The sequence below is a fragment of the Rhinoderma darwinii genome, unplaced genomic scaffold (assembly GCF_050947455.1).
Source record: "Rhinoderma darwinii isolate aRhiDar2 unplaced genomic scaffold, aRhiDar2.hap1 Scaffold_130, whole genome shotgun sequence".
Classification (NCBI taxonomy): domain Eukaryota; kingdom Metazoa; phylum Chordata; class Amphibia; order Anura; family Rhinodermatidae; genus Rhinoderma; species Rhinoderma darwinii.
The window spans coordinates 1,733,897-1,741,178 of record NW_027461962.1 but is presented as its reverse complement, the minus strand read 5'-3'; positions in this window follow the sequence as shown (position 1 = coordinate 1,741,178).

Below are 7,282 nucleotides of genomic sequence, written 5' to 3'. Positions count from 1 at the left end.
TGTAGGAGCAAATACGGAATCGGTGGCTGTGTCTGTTCAGACCGACTCGGCGGCGGCGGTTGATGGTGTTCGGTTGGACGATAAAGCCAGGGGGAGGTTTATGTGTGTTTTGAAGGACCTTTGGGGGCAAACTTGAAGCAGGATGTTGGGGAAAAAATTTGGAACGACGAGTACGTGGACATTTTTTCATTGTTGCCCCTGGAAAAATGTAATCTGTAGAAGGGGTAGCGAGATGAGAGTAAGAAGGAGGAGGAGGAAAAGCGTTGTTACCGCCTTATCCCTAAGACATTTGTTAACTGGTTGCAAGCGTTCGCCATTTTGGCCAGTGTTATTGGTGAAAAGGCTCCGGAACATTGCTCCCCCCTGTTTTGCTATATGGATGTCATCGGGGAAGCCCATAGGGTATATGGGGGGTAGCTTGGCTACGTTATGACGAGTAGTTTAGACAACGGAAGGCGGTTCGGCTCAATATTATGTGGGACCAGTCCTTTCCCGGGAGCGGGGGGGGGGGGGGGCAGCAGGCCAATCTGGTCAATCCAGCTCAGGGGGCAACGCAAAGCTCGGGCTGTGCTGGCAATACAATGAGGGACAGTCTAAATTCGGTGCAGGTTGCAAGTTCAATCACCTTTGTTCTCAATGCAATGGGGCATCCCACGGGGCATCTAAATGCTTGTGCAAGGGAAACGCCAGTCATGGGGGTGACGCCAGTGAAGCTGGAAAGGATGGTCAGGTTTCTAAATAGTTATCCGGACAGGGCCAGCGCGCAGTTGATGTTTGATGGTTTTAATGTGGGTTTTTGTATCCCCTCCCCTCCTCACAGGGTCCCCTTTTCCATAAAAAATCTGAAGTCAGCTTACCAGCATCCTGACGTGGTTAGGGAGAAATTTGCAAAAGAGGTGGATTTGGGGCGCATGGCGGGGCCCTTTAGTACTCTCCCCATCCCGGGTTTGGTCGTCTCCCCGCTGGGGGTTGTCCCGAAGAAGGAGGCGCACAAATACCGTTTGATTCACCATTTGTCTTATCCTAAGGGCTTGTCGGTTAATGACGGGATAGATCGGGATCTTTGCTCGGTCGTGTATACGTCATTCGACGCGGCGATGCAGTGGGTGCGTTTCCATGGTAGGGGGGCGTTAATGGCCAAGACGGATGTCGAGGCGGCTTTTCGGCTGTTGCCGGTGCATGCGGATAGTCAGCGTTTACTGGGGTGTTTTTGGGGGGGCGTTTTTTATGTGGATCGGTGTCTCCCCATGGGTTGTTCCATTTCTTGTGCGTACTTTGAGGCGTTTAGCTAATTTTTGGAATGGGTGGTCAAATCTGTGGCGGGGGTGGATTCGATCATTCATTATTTAGACGATTTCTTGTGCGCAACGATCTTGGGGCCCGCCCGTTCCGTGAGGGTGTTTTGGACATAAAATACGATCTGTTGCACCTGTGGTCGTTGTACCCGAACTTGATCACGGTGTGGTCGGATAATGTGCCTAGAAAATCCAGGCGTTTGGCATGGTCGGTGGAGCGGATCAACAAAGCCAGGATAAAAGTTAACAGGGCGGTGTCTGCATTTGTTGCGCGGAATGGTGGCATATGTGTTCGGCACTGGGATTTGGAAGCTGGAGTTGGACCGCATTGGAGTGCAGATGGTGTTCACCTGAATGATGTGAGAACAGATTTGTGGTGCTTGGGCTTGCAGGATGGCTGTAATGATGGGGGTAGGGAAACGGACAAGTGAGCCCTAATCTACCCGCCACTCTGTCCCTGCCTACTTGCAACGACCCGCCCTAGGCGACGGGGTACAACTGGGCGGCGGTCCCTACGCTCAGTAAGTGCACGAGACAAACAGACAAGGGTACACAAGCTAAGGGAAATGGGGCAGTTGCCCACGGCAACACCGTGAGCAACAAGAGTGGTGAACGAGCCAAGTCAAAACCAGGAGTGTACGAGGTACCAAACGCAGAGCAGGAGAGTAGTCAGTAAGCCAGGGTCAGTATGGAGCAGGATCAAATAGTTAGAAGCTGTAGCTGGGCCAGGAAACCACACGAGAAGAATCACAAGCAAAGGAGGAACAGGAAAGGCAGGTATAAATAGACAGAGGGCGGGAGCTAGCTCCTAAGCCTGCCATCCTGAGTGGTGGAAGATGGAGTCAGTCTCAGAGACATAGACTCAGGTGCAGACTGATTACCTATGGGCGTATACACAGAAGTTGTGCCTGGCAGATCCATTACAATGGCATTGAGAGGGCTATTTTGTTGTGGCGGGACTCTCTGGCTTGAGGGGGTCAAGGCTTGTTCGCTGTGGCTGGGGAGTCCTTGGAGTTAGACAAATAATTATTGGGGGGGTGCATCGTGGGTATGGATCCCCTCGGGTTTTAAAGATGAAAGGACACTATCTGGCGGTTGGATAGTGTGATTTCCTTAGGGTGTTATCCCTTGGGAGAGGTGGCAGTTACCTTAAGGCATCTGCCAGGAATATTGGTGCCTCTGAGCCGGGTTTTTACGGCTGTGGGTAAAATGGTGGGGCAGATAGCCGGTAACATAAAAAGTTAATGATAGCTCCAGGGACTACTCGTAGTCTATGTAAAGGATCTGCCAGGCACAGCTTCTGTGTCAACGCCCATAGGTAATAAGTCTGCACCTGCTTCTATGTCTGTGAGACTGACTCCATCTTCCACCACTCAGGATGGCAGGCTTAGGAGGGGGAGAGCCTATGGCCTGGCCAGACGGAGCTAGCTCCCGCCCTCTGTCTATTTATACCTGCCTTTCCTGTTCCTCCTTGCTTGTGATTCTTCTCTGTTGGTTTCCTGGCCCTGCTGCAGCTTCTTGAACTACTTATCCTCTGCTTGTGATTGTCCTTGGCTTTTCTGACCACTCTTCTGCTCAGCGTATTTGTACCTCGCTCATCTCCTGGCTTGACTCGGCTCGTTCACCTCGCTTGTTGCTCACAGTGTTCCGTGGGCAACTTCCCCATTTCCCTTGCTTCCTTGTAGCATTGTCTGTTTGTCTGTCGTGCACCTATTGAGTGTAGGGACCGTCGCCCAGTTGTACCCCGTCGCCTAGGGCGGGTCGTTGCAAGTAGGCAGGGACTGAGTGGCGGGTAGATTAGGGCTCACTTGTCTGTTTCCCTATCCCTTTCATTACAGTCTATGTGTTAATGTTTGTTTGTCAGTGGTGTCTGACGTGTTTGGGTTATAATTTATGGTTCGTGCATTATTGATTTATTATTGTTTTTGTTAATAAATAATATGGATATTATTTATTTATGGTTAATTGAGTTAACTAACTTTATATTTATTTCTTAATAAAATGGCTGCAGTGGCCACTTTATCCAAACCCTCGGTGTCGGGTCTTCTTGAGAGAAAGATGTGGGTTATGAATGGGGAACAGATATATAGGTAAGTGTAATTTGCATACACATACATCACTCGACTTAACCCAAGTCATGCAAAATAAAGACACAAAACATTATAATTGGGTGTTAAATGGTCAATACTTTTATTATATTATATGACCAAACCCAAAATGGCAAACCTCCGACTCACGAAGAGTCACCCTCCAGCACGCAGGAAAGGAAAAACCCCCTGTGGGGGAAACCTCTAGGGAAACCATGGCTGGAGGATTGCCCTTCCTCTGGGCTTAGAAGGTGCCAAAATATAATTTGTAACAGAATTTGTACATTTTCTCAGATTTTCAAGGAAAGACATTACAACGAACGAACGAACGAACGAACGAACGAACGAACGAACGAACGAACGAACGAACGAACGAACGAACGAACGAACGAACGAACGAACGACATAAAACACATAAATTGGCTGATCTGGTTGGCTAGGCAGATGTCTCTCTTCCTGGGTACCCATTAAAATGAATGGGCGATGCTCGGTTGAGACGGGTCCTCCAGAGGGGTCCTCCAGATGCCTCCTTGTAGCACCTGTCTCCGCTCTGGCTAATAGGGGGGGGGGGGATCTCCTGCTGGAAAACCTCCTCTGTTACAGACAACCCGTATGAAGAGGATGGCATCACTGTGATGAAGAAGTGCTCTTGGGTGAAGGGTTTCCCTGCTAGAACCTACAAATTAAATCAGGTCGGCATTGGTGGGGAAGTCAAGCTCAAGGTCCTCAGTCCCATCCAATATGGCGCTGAATGTGGCAGTAAAACCTTCTAATATGGAATCTTCTTTATGTCATAAACATTTGTGTTTATGACATCAGCGCATTCATCATCATTGCTACAGGAGTTTCTTACCACTGCCGCCTCATTCAATGTGACATCACCCACAGTGGTCAGAAGTGTTAACCCTTTAATGACTGGCAGTGTACTTACCACAGAGGCCATAAAGCTGAATAGTACATATCAGCGGCCATAAAGGAAAAGGGATAATGCAGGGAGCATATCCGCACAAGAACAATCCATGACAAAGGGTTGTCCAGGATAAGATAACTTGTCTGCTTTCTCCAAAAAACAGCACCACACCTGTCCATAGGTTGTGTGTGGTATTACAGCTCATTACCATTCACTTCAATGGAGCAAACCTGCAATACCAAATACAACCTGTGGATAGGTGTGGTGCTGTTTTTGGAAGAAAGCAGCCATATTTTTCTAATCCTGCACAGCCCCTGTTAGAAATAGTTCAAAAAAAGGGGGAGAGAAGAAATTAAAAAAAGGGAAAAAGAGGAACTCTGAGGTAAAAGAAATCAAACTAGACTGAAAGGAGTCTGCTGGAGGTGCCAGATGGAAAGACATATTTCTGCCATGGGGACCAGATTAGTTGAAAAACTATGCAGTTCATCTTCGAATGCAGCGTCACAAAAACAAATTATTTTGTAAAAAAATTAAAAAGTGTTTTTATTGTGCAAAACTAGAAAAACTTTTACATACATGTTGGTTCAGGACTCCTGGTGGTCCTCCATGGGCTTTATCCATGGAGTGTTTGGAGACATGTTGGAGCTGTGGGGGACATCTGATGGGATTGTAGGCACATCGCGCCGTTTTGGTTGGCAATAAATGCTCTCTTCGAACATGTCCTCTCCGCTCCATTCTCTCCAGATCTATTTCTTTCCAGAAGAAGGTTCTCCTCCATTTATTCAGACTAGGTTTTGCCTAGACATTGGAAGTCTACAATTCCCCGGTACAAATCTAAATGTTTGGCCACATTCACTGATATTCAGAATCCAGCAACTCTGCCGATTGTTGAAGTAAAATCTCAGGCATTTTCTGAGTAGTTGACCGCTAACTCCCTCCACTCTGCCACCTCGCTGTAGTGCCCGACCATAATTTTTTTTTCTTCTCTCTCTGTAATTGTCGTCTGTCTATTGCTTGTTGTTTTAACCTTTCTCATTGATAAAAGTACAGATTTGGTAAAGACGACGCTGACATTGTTTCCTAATTGTCTTTTGGTGAGCTGCATTTTTTGTTAACATTTTGTACTGCTTTATGGTTTAAATAAAGATTGAGCAGAGTTACTGCAGTTAAGCGGTGATAAATATTCTTCTACGTTGTCACGGCGTGGGGTGTGGACCCACAGGGCTGTACCGCGTAGCGGGGTAGAAGCTGGCCAACAAGATACAAAACCATGTCTATAGTTCTGAACGGGTACCTGAGGCAATGTAGACAGTGGCAGGGACACGACTTGACTTTCACAGCAGGTGACGTCGCGGATGCAGCGGTAAGACACGACTTGACTTTCGCAGCAGGTGGGAACGGGTAACACTGGGAACTGGAAAACACTGGGAGACCTTTAGCAAGACAAACTAGGGTATACCACAACGCTCAGGCAAGGAACCAATGGGCAGGGTCCCTTATTATAGTCCAGCAGCCATTTGGGCTGATAATTGATGTAAGGCAGCTGGACGCGTAAAGGCCCTCTAAGGCCGTGCGCAAACGGACGCGCGCGCCCTGCGGTACACAGTCCGAGGACCCGGAAGAGAGTGCCGGCGTCTCCCTGGAGGGAGTACACGCCGAGAAGAGAGGCGTCCATGGCCGGGATCGTCAAGGGGTAAGTCAGAACGACGACCCCCGGCCATGAACGTAACATACGTCCTGCTCCTGAGGTGACCTCAGGGAGGACAGAAACCTCCCATGGAACAGAAGACACTGGGGTGGTGGACATTATTAGGTAAATGTTAAGTTATAGACTTACCATCAGGGGTGCTCAGGGATATGCCGCTAATGCCCAAGTCAAGACTAGCTAGGAGGTCAATGCTTCCTGAGCCCTGCTCACACCATAGTCAGGAGCCCCCAGCTTGACTGTGTCTGATTTGGGACAGGTAGTGGCTCAATTACTGGCTGGTGTTAGAGAGGATTTGGTGCAGCGTGAGGTCCCACCACCTGTGGTCCCCCTTGCTCCTTTTCCTGTGGCGGCGTGGTACGGTTCGGTATCTGGGGCTGTTGCCCTAGGTTCTAAAGTCACTGGGAGTGCTGGTGGGTCTGGCGATCCTGTTGAGGTTCAACTGCATGGGGTTCGGTTAGCCAAATGTTTGTTTTGAGAGCGCCCTTAAGACGGAGATTAGAGATCGTATTTGGCGTGATGAATATGTTGACATTTTCTCTCTTTTGCCGTTAGAGAAATTAAATTTGAATAGAGGAAAGTCTGACGAGAGTAAGGCTGGATTCACACGAGCACATTACGTCCGTAATGGACGGAACGTATTTCGGCTTCAAGTCCCGGACCGAACACACTGCTGGGAGCCAAAATATGTGTCAGACAATATTAGCACCATACAATACAATACAATACAATACATGACCTGCCTAGGTAGAGTCGTGTGTTAACCTTAAACCATACTATCCCCCACCCCCATTTAGTAACGACACATGACACCGAGGTTGGATGTGAAATGGCCACAGCAGCCGTTTATTAATTTCACAGTTTTATAAAAACAATTTAAATCCGAAACATTCGGATAACTAGTTAGGAATCCACCAGAGAATTCCTCCTAATAATTCACATGACCCAACATGGGTCAGAATCATAAATAACAATTAAACGTTAACATTAACCCGAGCAGAGGAAGTCCTTGAAGCCCCTTCAGATGTTCCTTTCAAGAACACACCGAATTAGCCATCTGCAAACCACTAATTACCTCCAGCCGTAAACCAGCTCGGAAGCACCGTTCACCTCTGCAGATGGCTCCAACCACTAGAAGTCCACTTCAAGGGGATAACACCCGTTGAAGCCCTCAAGTGATATACCGACCACTAGAAGTCCACTTCAAAGGGATAACACCCGATGAAGCCTTCAAGTGACATACCTTCTACCAGAAGACCACTTCAAAGGGATAACACCCGATGAA